At 54.6% G+C, this 13,878-nt stretch overlaps 1 protein-coding gene across 5 annotated transcripts in view; it reads left to right on the top strand.

Moving 5' to 3' along the window:
• Nucleotides 1-13,878, top strand: part of B4GALNT1 (beta-1,4-N-acetyl-galactosaminyltransferase 1) — a 37,809-nt gene that overhangs the window by 548 nt on the left and 23,383 nt on the right. The gene's annotated exons all lie outside the window — the stretch shown is intronic.

Raw genomic sequence — 13,878 nt, 5'->3', positions numbered from 1 at the left:
ACCAGCTGCCACTGCTGTTCCTGGTGTTGCAACAACAGCTGCTGGATCAGTAGCGTCTGTTGTTGCTGGCTTTGCCTTTGTGTCTCCTTAATCCACTCCAGAACCTGGACCGGCTCCATCTTCTGGACGGCCGCTTGGGGTCGGCGCCTCCGGCGGCTCGCCTCCCCTCTTTGCTTCTAACGGGGAACAAACAATGCATGGTCCACCCACGCGGGGCCTTCCCCCCTTTTCTGCTCGGGGAGGGATTCCTCTAGCGCCCACGTTCTCCACCACCTTGTGACCGTGTCCAGGGTGGGGCTGCGCCCCGCCCTCTTGGGGCAGTCCCCCTTCGGCCACTGCTGATTCCCCCACGCCCTCGCTCAGGTGCAACTCGAGTCCAGTGTCCTACGTTGTAGGTGCCGGACGAAGCATCCAATGCTCTCCAGGTCGGAGAGGGAGGGTGGCTTGGACCCGTCATCACTCACGGGATCCAGCCCAGGGCGCTAAGGACACGGATCCTCCGTGATCTGGTCCAGCTGACGGGGCGCCTAGCTGAAACGCGCCAGCCCACCAACCCTTCTGGTTGTGCCCTGGGCTACTTCCTCTCCCCCATCCACCCCTGACCCGGGGTCCCCCGGCTCACCCCCCCCCCCCAGCAACGCTCGCATCACTGCTCACCGTGGTGTCCGGGTTTGCCAGTGGCGTGGGAGCACCCGGCACACCACCGGAGCTCTGTGCTCGAGGCCCCAAACAGGGCTTGCACCCTGGGGGCTTCAGTGCGGGGAGGGGGCATCCCGTCACAGGAGGCGGGTGAGGGGACCCCTGGACTTACTAAGAGATGAGTGGGAGGGAAAGGCCTCTCCCGAGGGCGAGTCGGTGGTGGAAAACACCCTGGCCTTCCGGGAAAGACTCGCTGAGCTGATGGGCCTGGCCAGAGAGACCCTGAGCAGGGCCCAGAGGAAGCGGAAGGTCTGGGACGACCGCAATGCACGGGCCCGCGCCTACGCTTCCGGGGACCAGGTGATGGTCCTAATCCCCATGCGGAAGAATAAGCTGCAAACCGCCTGGGACGGCCCCGTCAGGGTCGTTAAGCAGCTGAACGAGATGAACTATGTGGTGGAGCTGACGGGCCGGATGTGCAGCCAGCGGGTGTATCATGTTAACATGATGAAGCCGTACTGGGACAGGGAGAACTTGGTGCTGGCCGTGTGTAAGCCCTGGGAGGAGCAGGGGGAGGACCCCTGGTGGGTCTGTTCCCTGGGACCGGAGAGGACTCTTTGCTGGAGTCAATTTCCCTCTCGGACCGGCTCACCCTGGCCCAGCAGGCCGAGATCCGAGAGGTGCTGCGCTCCCGCCGGCAGCTGTTCTCCGATAAGCCTGAGGCATCCTGGCCCTGACTCCTGTAGCCACGTCACATCTGTGCCGGGCTGTATCCGGGAGAAGCACTAAACCCCTCTATTCTACTGGCTGATGGAGTCTGTTCTTGCTGCTCCGGGGCTACAGGATCGGAGGAACCCCGACGCGCCGTCACACGTGGTTCCCACATTAAAGGCCAATTTCATTTACAAAAGTACCAGGGTGCATGGATGTCCTACAGATTGTGATGGAGAAGGTAACGCTCGCATAAATAAGAAGCTGAGTTTTCACAGACTCGTAGGAGGGGACAGGACTTCGAGAGGTCGTCAAATCCAGTCCCTTGCACTCACAGCAGAACTAAGCACCATCGAGACCATCCCTGACAGGTGTTTATCCGATCTGCTCTTTAAAATCTCCAATGATGCAGATTTCACAACCTCCCTAGGCAATGTATTCCAGAGTTCAACCACCCTGACAGGAATTTTCCTAATGTCCAACTTAAACCCCTTTGCTGCGATTTAAGCCCATTGCTTCTTGCTCTATCCTCAGAGGTTAAGGAGAATAATATTTCTCCCTCCTAATAACACCCTTTTAGGTACTTGAAAACTGCTAGCATGTCCCCTCTCCGTCTTCTCCTTTCCGGACTAAACAAGCCCACTTCTCTCAATCTTCCCACATAGGTCATGTTTTCTAGACCTTTCATCATTCCTGTAGCTCTTTTCTGGACCCTTTCCAGTTTGTCCGCATGTTTCCTGAAATGTGGCTCCCAGAACCGGACATAAAAGTCCAGCTGAAGCCTAATCCGCGCAGAGTTGAGCTGCAGAATCACTTTCTCGTGTCTTTTTGACAACACTCCCAGAATGATGTTTGCTCTTTTGCAACAGGGTCATGCTGTTGACTCATATTTAGCTTGTGATACACTATGACCCCTAGATCCCTTTCTTCAGGACTTCTTCCTGGGCGGCCGCTTCCCATTCTGTATGGCTGCATCTAGACTGGCATGATTTTACGGAAATACGTTTAACGGAAAAGTTTTTCCGTTAAAAGCATTTTCGGAAAAGCGTGTCTAGATTGGCCATGGACGCTTTTCCGCAAAAAAGCCCCGATCGCCATTTTCACGATCGGGGCTTTTTTGTGGAAAACAGTCCTGTGCTGTCTACACTGGCCCTTTTGCACAAAAGTCTTTCGGAAAAAGACTTTTGCCCAAACGGGAGCAGCATGGTATTTCCGGAAAAGCACTGAGAATCTTACATGAGATCGTCAGCGCTTTTCCGGAAATTCAAACGGCCAGTGTAGACAGCTGGCAAGTTTTTCCGGAAAAGCAGCTGATTTTCCGGAAAAGCTTGCCAGTCTAGACACAGCCTCAGTGTGAAACGGATTATTCCTCCCTAGGTGGAGTATTTTGCATTTGTCCTTATTGAACTTCATTCTACTGACCTCCGACCATTTCTCTAGTGTGTCCAGATCAGTCTGAATTATTATTTCATCAGGCCCTGGTGGCTTGAAGGTATCTTAACTTGTCTAAGTAAGTTTTAACTTGTTCTTTCTTTACTTTAGCCTCTGATCCTGCCGTGTTTTCACAAGCACTCTCTCTGTTCCACATCCGAATGAGTGTGTATGACAAAATTGGTGTCGTGTCACGTGGATGCCCGTAACAGCCAGCTGTTAGGAAGCAGCTGGGATAAACCATCCCTGGCCAAAGCTGTGTTCTTGAACAACGTGGTGCCAGCGGTTCTCCTCCCACTCTGCTTTCTGAAGGGCTTGGACCAGGGGCTGGATTTTGGCTGGCTGCATGGAGCAAAATCTGTCTTGGGTCACCCTGAATGACGCGGCCCTGCAACGTTGAAATGCTTCTGATGTAGCGTCGAGCTCCCTGGCTTGAAACTTCTTTGCAAAACATAGTGGCCCCCGTCATATGCGTTTTCTTTCCCCCCCGCCCCAAATACACACCAGTTAGCAGGGCAGGAGCAGTGGCAGAGAGGAGTTTGCGAGGGCAGAGCTGTGGGTCCCTTGCTTGCAGATAGAGGGACTTGGTGTTAGTGTTGGGTTTGGTTCATCTGTTGTTTGTTCTCCGGGAGGGTCGTGGCGCTGGGCTGGTGATGAGCCCTAGAACTGCCCGGGTGAGACACATCCATTGAGGTTTGACCAAGGGACATCGTGGCTGAAATCCCTGGGGCTTGGAAGTGGCTGGTTCCAAGCCATCCCAGTTTTCAAGAGAGGAGTGGAGCTTTAAGACTTGGTTGTCAGGACAGTGCCCAGTGAACAAGAGTGGTAAACCCAGTGGCTGTGTCTAGACTGGCAAGTTTTTCCGCAAAAGCAGTGGCTTTTGCAGAAAAACTTGCCAGCTGTCTACACTGGCCGCTTGAATTTCCACAAGAACACTGACTTCCTACTGTCTGAAATCAGTGCTTCTTGCGGAAATACTATGCTGCTCCCGTTCGGGCAAAAGTCCTTTTGCGCAAAGCTTTTGTGCAAAAGGGCCAGTGTAAACAGCTCAGATTTCTTTTGCGCAAAAAAGCCCCGATCGCAAAAATGTTTTTTGCGGAAAAGCGCCCGTGCCAATCTAGACGCTCTTTTCCGCAAATGCTTTTAATGGAAAACTTTTCCGTTAAAAGCATTTGCGGAAAATCATGCCAGTGTAGATGTAGCCGGTGAGTTTCAGTGGGAGTTTAGAGAGTTCACACACTGCACCGTCAACCTGTGGAACTCCCTGCCAGAGGATGTTGTGATGTTCAAGACGATAACAGGGTTAAAAAAAGAGCTTGGTCAATGCATGGAGGTTAGGTCCATCAATGGCTATTAGCCAGGATGGGCAGGATTGGTGTCCCTAGCCTCTGTTTGTCAGGAGCCGGGAGTGGGTGACAGGTGCGGGATCACTTGGTGACTCCCTATTCTGCTCACTTCCTCTGGGGCACCTGGCATGGGCCACTGTTAGAAGACAGGACACTGAGCTAGAGGGCCCTTTGGTCTGGCCCAGTCTGGCTGTTCTTATGCTCTAAAGGACCGTGATCCCAGTTTTCGGTAAGATTCCACACCAGCGAGCAGCGATGGCTGGTTGGGGGGTGTTTTGCTTTGGTTGGAAGGCAGCAGAGGTTTCTGGCGGATGAAATGCAAGCTGGTGTCCAGACTGGAGGAGAAGATGGATGCAGGAGTCGCAACGCTGTGCGGCAACCCAGAAAACAGAAACTTCTTGGACAACTTGGTCCCTAAATCCTGGCCACGCCCCCAACTCCCCACCGGGGGAAAGGATCAGCCATAAAGGAATTGGAAATGGAAACCAAAGGAGCCGAGAAGCAGTGTGTGACCCAGAGGAAGGAGACACAAGAAGGATTCAAACTGGCTAAGAGCATCAAGGTGTTTACAGAGACTCAGCGCGTCCGCTACAGAAGAACCTGTGTGACGTGGCGGGGATTGTGAAGTGGAGATGTGGTGATATGGGGATTGTGTAGCGGAGATGGGACGTGGCGGGGATTGTGTAGCGGAGACGGGACGTGGCGGGGATTGTGTAGAGGAGATGGGACGTGGCAGGGATTGTGTAGTGGAGATGGGACGTGGCAGGGATTGTGTAGAGGAGATGGGACGTGGCAGGGATTGTGTAGAGGAGATGGGACGTGGCAGGGATTGTGTAGCGGAGATGGGACGTGGCGGGGTTTGTGTAGCGGAGATGAGATGGGACGTGGCGGGGATTGTGTTGCTTCGTTGGGTTCCTACTCTCCAGGGCAGGGGGACACTGTCTGGAGGAGGGGGGTGACTCACTCCGGAAGTGTATTCAGCCTCTCACACCTGAGGGCCAGACACAGAGATAACAACTCCGGCCAGGAAGGGAGACAAAGGGTCGGAGGTGGGGGGAGGGGGGGCTGACTCCAGGCTGGGGGGTGGGCGGGGTGGGGGGTCAGGCTCGGCTGGGCTAGGAGGGGAGAAGGGGCTTAGAGCAGGAAAGGGACCCGGGGCCCTTCTCCGCGAGAGGAAGGACACTGGCTGCTCTGGGTGCTGCCCTGTGACCCCGTGGACCAATAAACCTTCCGTTCTCCCTGCCGCCTGCTGGCTGCAGATGGGGGTGCAGGCCCGGGGGCTCCCCCACGCTCCGTGACACCCCCATCTCTGGAGGAATGTCCTAGTAGCCCCCCACTGTCACCAGCTAAACAAACAGATCTCAAGATGGGTGTGGCGGGGTCTGATGGGGAAAGCCCGGCACCAAAACGGCGCCTGGCCCCAGTGCTGCGGGAGCCAAGGGGCTGTGCCGGGCCTGCCACTACGCCACAGGGTAACGGTTCCTCTTTACAGAGCGATGGGGCACCGCTACCGGGGAATTCAACTGGGGAGACCATCAGCCAGCCCTCCAGGTGTTAAAAATGACAGGTGATCATTTGCTCGCATGGCCAGTGCTGCCCCCAGCGCAAGGCAACTCTGTGTTGACAGCCGTGTGACAGATACAGATGAACGAATCCCGGCATTGGATGATGCGGGTTGCTTAGTAACCAGGAACCGTCACCTGATCATTGTCAGCGTGGACCACCAGCCTTGGTGTGGCTTTCATACCCTGGCTGCGAACACAGTCTGGCTGGATTTGCCACAGACTGGCTTCTTCCCAGGCGCGCTGGGGGCTCGCGACCACACTGAAAACAGGGGAAGAATGGACCAGACCAGAAACACTGGATCACGTTTGGGAGTGGCACCTCCGCATCTCTTCAGAGCCAAACACCCCAAGGAAGGCGTTACGGGCATCGTCACATACAGCCTGTCAAAACCCAGCTCCCTCCGGCAGGATAGGGAAGGGCAGCGCAGCCCAGCAGGGACGCAGCTTTGTGTCCGTGAGAAATTGGTCCCAGGTCTTTCAGAGCAGTCTGACAAAACTCCCCCCCCGCCCTGGGTAACGCCGCAGCTTTGACGAGGTTCCATTACCTAGGAACCACGGGTCACCAAATGAAATGAATAGGCAGTAGGTTTAAAACAAACAAAAGGAAGGTTTTTTTCACTCAGTGCACTGTCAACCTGTGGAACTCCTCGCCAGAGGATGCGGTGAAGGCTAGAACTTTAACAGGGTTCAAAAAAGAGCTAGCTAGATTCCTGGAGGTGAGGTCCATCGATGGCTATTAGCCAGGTTGGGTAGGAATGGTGCCCCTAGCCTCTGTTTCTCCACAGGTGGGTGACAGGGGAGGGATCACACGAGGATTACCGGTTGTGTCCCCTCCCTCTAGGGCATCTGGCATTGGCCACTGTCGGCAGACAGGATATCGGGCTGGATGGAACGTTGGTCTGACCCAGTCTGGCCGTTCTTGTTTTTACACCTACGGTGCTCTCTGAGCCCTACAGAGGCAGCTGCAGAAAGATAATTTCCAATGGGGAATCAAGCCCCTTTGTTGCCCCCCAGTGCATGCAGCTTTGGAGCACGCAGTAGCCATCAATGCACCGGTAATATCTTAGTCCCAGGTTGCATTTCTGGGCTGTTTTATGTCTTTATACAATTAAATGACTAATTATTGTTGCCCCTTCTTCCCGTACGAACCTGTCACCCCCCTGCAGAGCAGCCAATGTCTAAAGTCTTTCCGCTCACCTTCCCAGTGGAGAAGAAATCCATGAGTCTGGCTCTGGTCTCAGGGAAACGTGTTCAGTTCTGTCCCGGAACAGCGGTGGGCAAACAGCATGCGAGGGTTGCTTTGTCCCAGGTGGCAACAGCTCGAGTCCAAGGCAGAGGACAAACACTCCCACTGCATCCAGTCCCGGGAATCCTTTATCACCAAACTCAGCAATGCCAGGGTTTCTTCCGGGACGAAACACTCACCCACTAAGGTTGTGCTACGCTACAAAGCTAGGGCGCTGCCAGGCCTGTACATCCACCTTGCTCAGAAGCATCTGCGCTTACATTTCTCTCCCACCAAGGTAACCCGGCTGCCCTGCCTTAATAACTCCACCTCCCAGTTTGGTGCAGAGGCAGCTAGATGGATGCAGTGTCAGCGTAGACACAGCATTGCTTACGGGGACCATCACTAGCTTTCAGAGCCTTCCCACAATGCCCCACACAGTACTGGACAGTCGATCATGCAAGCGCACCGCCAGCACAGGGAGCAAACCGTAGGCAGGCCCAAGCAATGTAATCATGACCTGGAGGAGGGGATGGATTGCACCCTCAGCAAGTTTGCAGATGACACTAAGCTGGGGGGAGAGGTAGATACGCTGGAGGGCAGGGAGGGTCCAGAGTGACCTAGACAAGTCGGAGATTTGGGCCAAAAGAAATCTGTTGAAGTTGCACAAAGACAAGGGCAGAGTCCTGCCCGTGGGACGGAAGAATCCCAAGTATTGGTACAGGCTGGGGACCGACTGGCTAAGCAGCCGTTCGGCAGAACAGGCCCTGGGGATACAGTGGATGAGAAGCTGGATAGGAGTCAACAGGGCGCCCTTGTAGCCAAGATGGTGAATGGCATATTAGGTGCATTAGGAGGAGCATTGCCAGCAGATCCAGAGAAGTGATTATTCCCTTTATTTGGCTCTGGGGAGGCCACATCTGGAGTATTGTGTCCAGTTCTGGGCCCCCCGCTACAGAAAGGATGTGGACGCATTGGAGAGGGTCCAGCGGAGGGCGACCAGAATGATTCGGGGGCTGGAGCACATGACCTACGAGGAGCGGCTGAGGGATTTGGGTTTGTTTAATCTGCAGAAGAGAAGAGGGAGGGGGGATTTGAGAGCAGCCTTCACCTTCCTGAAGGGAGATTCCAAAGGGGATGCAGAGAGGCTGTTCACAATAGTGAAGATGACAGAGGGCGGAGCACTGGTCTCAAGTTACAGTGGGGGAGGTCTAGGTTGGAGATTAGGAAAAACTATTTCCCTAGGTGGGTGAGGAAGCGCTGGGATGGGTTCCCTAGGGAAGTAGTGGAGTCTCCATCCCTAGAGGTGTTTAAGTCTCGGCTTGACAAAGCCCTGGCTGGGTTGATTTAGTTGGGATTGGTCCTGCCTTGGGCAGGGGGCTGGACTTGATGACTCCTGAAGTCTCTTCCAGCTCTATGGTTCTATAATAACTGCGGCAGCTTGGTGCCGATGTAAATTAAGTCACCATGATCCGCAGTGTAGACATGGCCTAAGGGAGGGAGCTAGGCACTCCATGTAACAGTGAGACCCCTTGGAACAAGTGGGGTTCCGCAGGGGTCTGTTTTGGGACCAGGTCTATTCAATAGCCTCATCAACGATTTACCGAATGGCATAGGGAGCATGCTTAGAAAGTTTGCGGATGGTACTACACGGAGGGGGAGGGCTTGCAAGTGCTTTGGGGGAGAGGGTCAGCATTCAAACTGATCTGGACACAGTGGAGAAATGGCCGGAGGTCAATAGGACGAAATTTAATAAGCACAAATGCAAAGCGTTCCACTTAGGGAAGAACAATTCCCTTCACACGGACAAAACAGGAAGCGACTGTCTAGGGAGGAGCCCTGCAGAAAGGGATCTTGGGGTTAGAGTGGACCACAAGCTAAATATGAGTCAACAGTGGGACGCTGTTGCAAAAAAAGGGAAAACCCTGATTGTGGGCGGCATGAACAAGAGGGTGGTGAGCAAGACATGAGAAGTCATTCTGCCAGTCTGCTCTGCACTGATTGAGCCTCACCTGGAGTGTTGTGTCCAGTTCTGGGCACCGCATTGCAGGAAAGATGTGGAGAAATTGGAGAAAGTCCGGAGAAGAGCAACAAGAATGATGAAGGGTCTAGAAGACATGAGGGCTGTGTCTAGACTGGCAAGTTTTTCCGCAAAATCATCTGCTTTTGCGGAAAAACTTGCCAGCTGTCTACACTGGCCGCTTGAATTTGCGCAAAAGCACTGACGAGCTCATGTAAGATTGTCAGTGCGTTTGCGGAAATACTATGCTGCTCCCATTCGGGCAAAAGTCTTTTTCGGAAAACTTTTACGCAAAAGGGCCAGTGTAGACAGCAGAGATTTGTTTTCCGCAAAAAAGCCCCGATCGCGAAAATGGCAATTGGGGCTTTTTTTGCGGAAAAGCGTCCTGCCAATCTAGACGCGCTTTTCCGAAAATGCTTTTAACGGAAAACTTTTCTGTTAAAAGCATTTCCGGAAAATCATGCCAGTGCAGACGTAGCCGAGCTGTGAGAGAAGACGGAAAGAATTGGGCTTGTTTCCTTTGGAAAAGAGAAGACCGAGGGGGGACATGAGAGCAGTTTTCAGGTACCTAAAAGGGTGTCACAAGGAGGAGGGAGAAAAATTGTTCCCCTTGGCCTCAGAGGACAGGCCAAGAAGCAATGGGCTTAAATTGCAGCAAGGGAGGTTTAGGTTGGACATGAGGAAAAAGTTCCTACCTGTCAGGGTGGTTAAACACTGGAATAAATTGGGGGTTATGGAATCTCCATCCCTGGAGATATTGAAGAGCAGGTTGGACAGACACCTGTCAGGGACGATCTGGTACTTGGTCTTGCTGGAAGGACAGGGGATGGCACTTGATGCCCTCGCGAGGGCTCTTCCAATTCTAGGATTCTGGGAGCTGAAATGAACTGGGATGCACCTCAGCGCCTCTCCTGTGTCTAGAGGTTTATAGGCCCAAATAAAACGGACAAGAAGCTGCTGCCATGGAGTGATAGGCCCCCTGCTTAAAGTGATGGTTAACACATCCGCCCTCCCGCATAGCCCAGGGAAAGCTGGCGTGATCGCCGCCTCCAGGCTCTGCATGTCGCTCTGTTCACCGGAGTCAGTCCCCAGGAGAGAACTCCCAGGCCTCAAGTCTTAATCCCCTCCTCCCTCTCAGCCCAGTGTGCCCCCCGTCGCGAGGGGGGAGCCGTGTCTCACTGGAGCTAGTGTCGTCTCCACGGACCCCTTGTGGATCTGGGTGTGTGCCAGCCAGTTCCTTACGGATTCCATTCCTCAAAAGTTATTTACTTGTTCCCATCATATAAGAACTAGGGGCCACCCAATGAAATTAATGGGCAGCAGGTTTGAAACAAATAAAAAGAAGTTCTTCTTCCCATAGTGCATAGTCAATCTGTGGAACTCCTTGCCTGAGGAGGTTGTGAAGGCCAGGACTATAACAGGGTTTAAAAGAGAACTAGATACATTCATGGAGGTTAAGTCCATTAATGGCTATTAGCCAGGCTGGGTAAGGAATGGTGTCCCCAGCCTCTGTTTGTCAGAGGGTGGAGGTGGATGGCAGGAGAGAAATCGCTTGATCGTTCCCTGTTCAGTTCACCCCCTCTGGGGCCCCTGGCAATGGCCGCTGTGGGCAGACAAGACACTGGGCTGCATGGACCTGTGGTCGGACCCCGTCTGGCCGCTCTTATGTTCTTATCCCACCAAGCTAGGGAGGTGACCCACACAACCCTGTGTACTCAGAGAGCCACAGTCCTTCCTTTCCACCACACGGGGCAGGAAGGTAAGGTATGAGGGAAACTGAGGCACGCATAGAGTTCAGCCAGATAGTAACAGAAAATTCCCACACCTGCCGTGGTGAGACCGCGACAACACCCTGCCCTTCAAATGGCGTGTGGTGACTAACGGGGGCTCAGCTCACCCAGCTCTGCATCCCCAAGACATCCCCTGCGTGTTACCCCACCATGGGCGGAGGGGTCGCCCCCCACTCCTCTACCAGTTGGGCCCACATTCTCAATGGGGGGGGAATGAGGGTGGCACTAAAGTGACCCCAACCCCAGGTTGGATCCGGCCCCAGGTCGGATCCTGCGCCGGCGTTGATCGATCGTGCAGGCAGTGGCTGGGCGGCTCTTGGGTTGGGTAGCTCATTATGCAGTATCCCCAAGAGAGCAAACAACCAGCCTCAGGCAGGTTTTCGCTTCAGGAAGAAGGATTTCCGGGACACCAGACCCCTGTGCAGCCTGTGTTACATTCGCCTTGCGCAAAAGGGGGCACCCAACCGTCCCCGTTGCAGCTGGAATGCTTTCCCTAAATAGAAGAGCTAGAGGACACCAAATGAAATGAATGGGGAGCAGGTTTAAAACTAATAAAAGAAAGTTCTTCTTCACACAGCGTGTAGTCAACCTGTGGAACTCCTTGCCAGAGGAGGCTGTGAAGGCTAGGACTAGAATAGAGTTTAAAGAGAAGCTAGATAATTTCCTGGCGGTTAGGTCCATAAAAGGCTATTAGCCAGGGGATAAAATGGTGTCCCTGGCCTCTGTTTGTCAGAGGCTGGAGAGAGATGGCAGGAGACAAATCGCTTGATCATTGTCTTCGGTCCACCCCCTCTGGGCACCTGGTGCTGGCCACTGTCGGCAGACAGGCGACTGGGCTAGATGGACCTTTGGTCTGACCCAGTACGGCCGTTCTTACGTTCTTTCTGTGATTTACCAAATGACACATGCCTTTGCCCATCACTAAAATCCACCCCTAACCCCAGTTCCCTCACCCGCTGCTCTGTTCCTTGCTCCTCTCCTTGCGGGATGCCAGCAGCCCAGCTGCAGAACCACGAGAGGAGAAGACGTTCCGAGCTCCCACTGAGACCGAGGAGCAAACGGTGCGTTTTCCTCTCTCTCCCTGACAGAGAACAGCCAGCAACGTCCCCGTACGAATCAGGGTGGAGTGCTGTGACTGCGCGTTGGGGGTCCCCCGTCTCCTGCACCCTGAAATGGCACAAACAGACTGCACCAGCCGGTGGAATAGAGGAAGTTTATTGCCTCTCCAGGATACAGCACAGCACAGATGGAATCTGGTCACAGAGCTGGGCTAGGATGCCTCAGGCCCCCTTGAGATGGGGGAGACTGGGCCCCTAAACTCCAGCCCCTTTCCCTAGGCTGTCTCCTCCATGCTCCCAGCCAGCCACTAACTAACCCTCTTCCAGCCCTGCCCCCCAGCCAGGGCAGCATCCACCTTCCTTTGTTCCTCTCCATGGGGGGTGTCTGGCCATACCGGTTGAGAGGTCCCTTTGCATAGTGACTCATCCTGTTTTGCTGGGTCGTGGTACCCATGGCAGCCAGTGGGGGTTACCCCAGAGCCAGCAGCATAGAAACCAGCCAGGTTCCCTCACTACGTCACAAGAGCCTCTCTAAAGGACTTTGGGGGGGGGGGAGGCTCGGGGCTGGGGCAGTCCCAGATTGGGGGCTGCACCCCCAGCTTGGCCCTTTCACCTGCCTGGGGATGCTGTCTCTTTTCTGGACGGTTTTCTGAGAAGCAGTCCCATTCCAGGCACGTCCTACTGGGCTGGCTGGCCCAAGCAACCCCTCACCTTGCTGCCTATCAAATGTGGGGGTCCCAGCTCTTATCGTTCTGCAGGCGTTCTTGAACAGACAGGCAGGCAGACAAACGCCCTCAAAAATATAGGAGATGGAGTGGATAGCATATTAGCAATGCGCAGTATATTTATCGGCTAGCCTGCCTATAGCAGTCCACCCCGGACATCCTGGCTCTCCGTATCCCCTTCCTCTCCGGGGCGGAGGGACCAAAGGAAAAGCCTTGTTCTGTTTCGCCTGTAGATCGCGCTCGGTGCCTCCTTGCGTCTCACCCACAAAGACCAGGCGGCAGCTCCTACGCCAGCCAGTTTGCACCCTGAGTGCTCTGAGGCCTGGAATACCTAACCCGGGTATTCCAGAGGCCCTCCCCTTGGGGTTTCTCCCTTGGCCCCTGTAAGTGACCCAGAAGCACAGGGGTGATAACAGCTTGCCCAGAATGCAGCCATCGAATCCTAGAACTCGAGGGCGGGAAGAGACTTCAGGAGTCAGCGAGTCCAGCCCCCTGCCCAAAGCAGGACCGATCCAACTCAATCAACCCGGCCAGGGCTTGGACTAAAAACGTTGAGGGATGGAGATCCAGCCCCTCCCTAGGGAATTCCACCCCCTCCCTAGGGAACCCAGCCCAGCGCATCCCCACCCGCCTAGGGAACGAGTTTCTCCTAATCTCCAACCTAGACCTTCCCCACTGCAACTTGAGCCCATCGCTCCTCATTCTGCCCCCTGCCCCCCCAAGAACAGCCTCTCTCCAGCCTCTTTGGAATCTCCCTTCAGGAAGTTGAAGGCTGCTCTCAAATCCCCCCTCGCTCTTCTCTTCTGCAGACTAAACAGACCCAAATCCCTCAGCCTCTCCTCGTAGGCCATGTGCTCCAGCCCCCGAATTGTTTCGTTGCCCTTTTCTGGACCCTCCCCACTGCGTCCACGTCCTTTCTATAGTGGGGGGCCCAGAACTGGGGACACTCCTCCAGATGTGGCCTCCCCAGAGTTGAATGAAGGGGAATAATCCCTTCTCTGCTGGCAATGCTCCTCCTAATACAACCTAATACGCCATTAACCTTCTTGGCTACAAGAGCGCCCTGTTGGCTCCTATCCAGCTTCTCATCCACTGGAATCCCCACGTCCTTTTCTGCGAACGGCTGCTTAGCCCGTCGGTCCCCAGCCTGTCACGATACTTGGGATTCTTCCGTCCCACGGGCCGGACTCTGCACTTGTCCTTGTGGAACCTCATCCGATTGCTTTCGGTCCAACCCTCCAATGTGTCCAGGTCACTCTGGACCCTCAGTCGCCTTGGGGTGGAGGGCAGGAGGGTCTGCCAGCAAACCCCTTATTCCTGGAGAATACCCGAGCGTGGTCAGCGCCCCTGCAGGGCAGGCAAGGACCC

The sequence above is a fragment of the Pelodiscus sinensis genome, chromosome 31, assembly GCF_052426305.1.
Source record: "Pelodiscus sinensis isolate ZL-2025 chromosome 31, ASM5242630v1, whole genome shotgun sequence".
Taxonomy (NCBI): domain Eukaryota; kingdom Metazoa; phylum Chordata; order Testudines; family Trionychidae; genus Pelodiscus; species Pelodiscus sinensis.
This window is presented reverse-complemented; position numbering and strand designations above follow the sequence as displayed.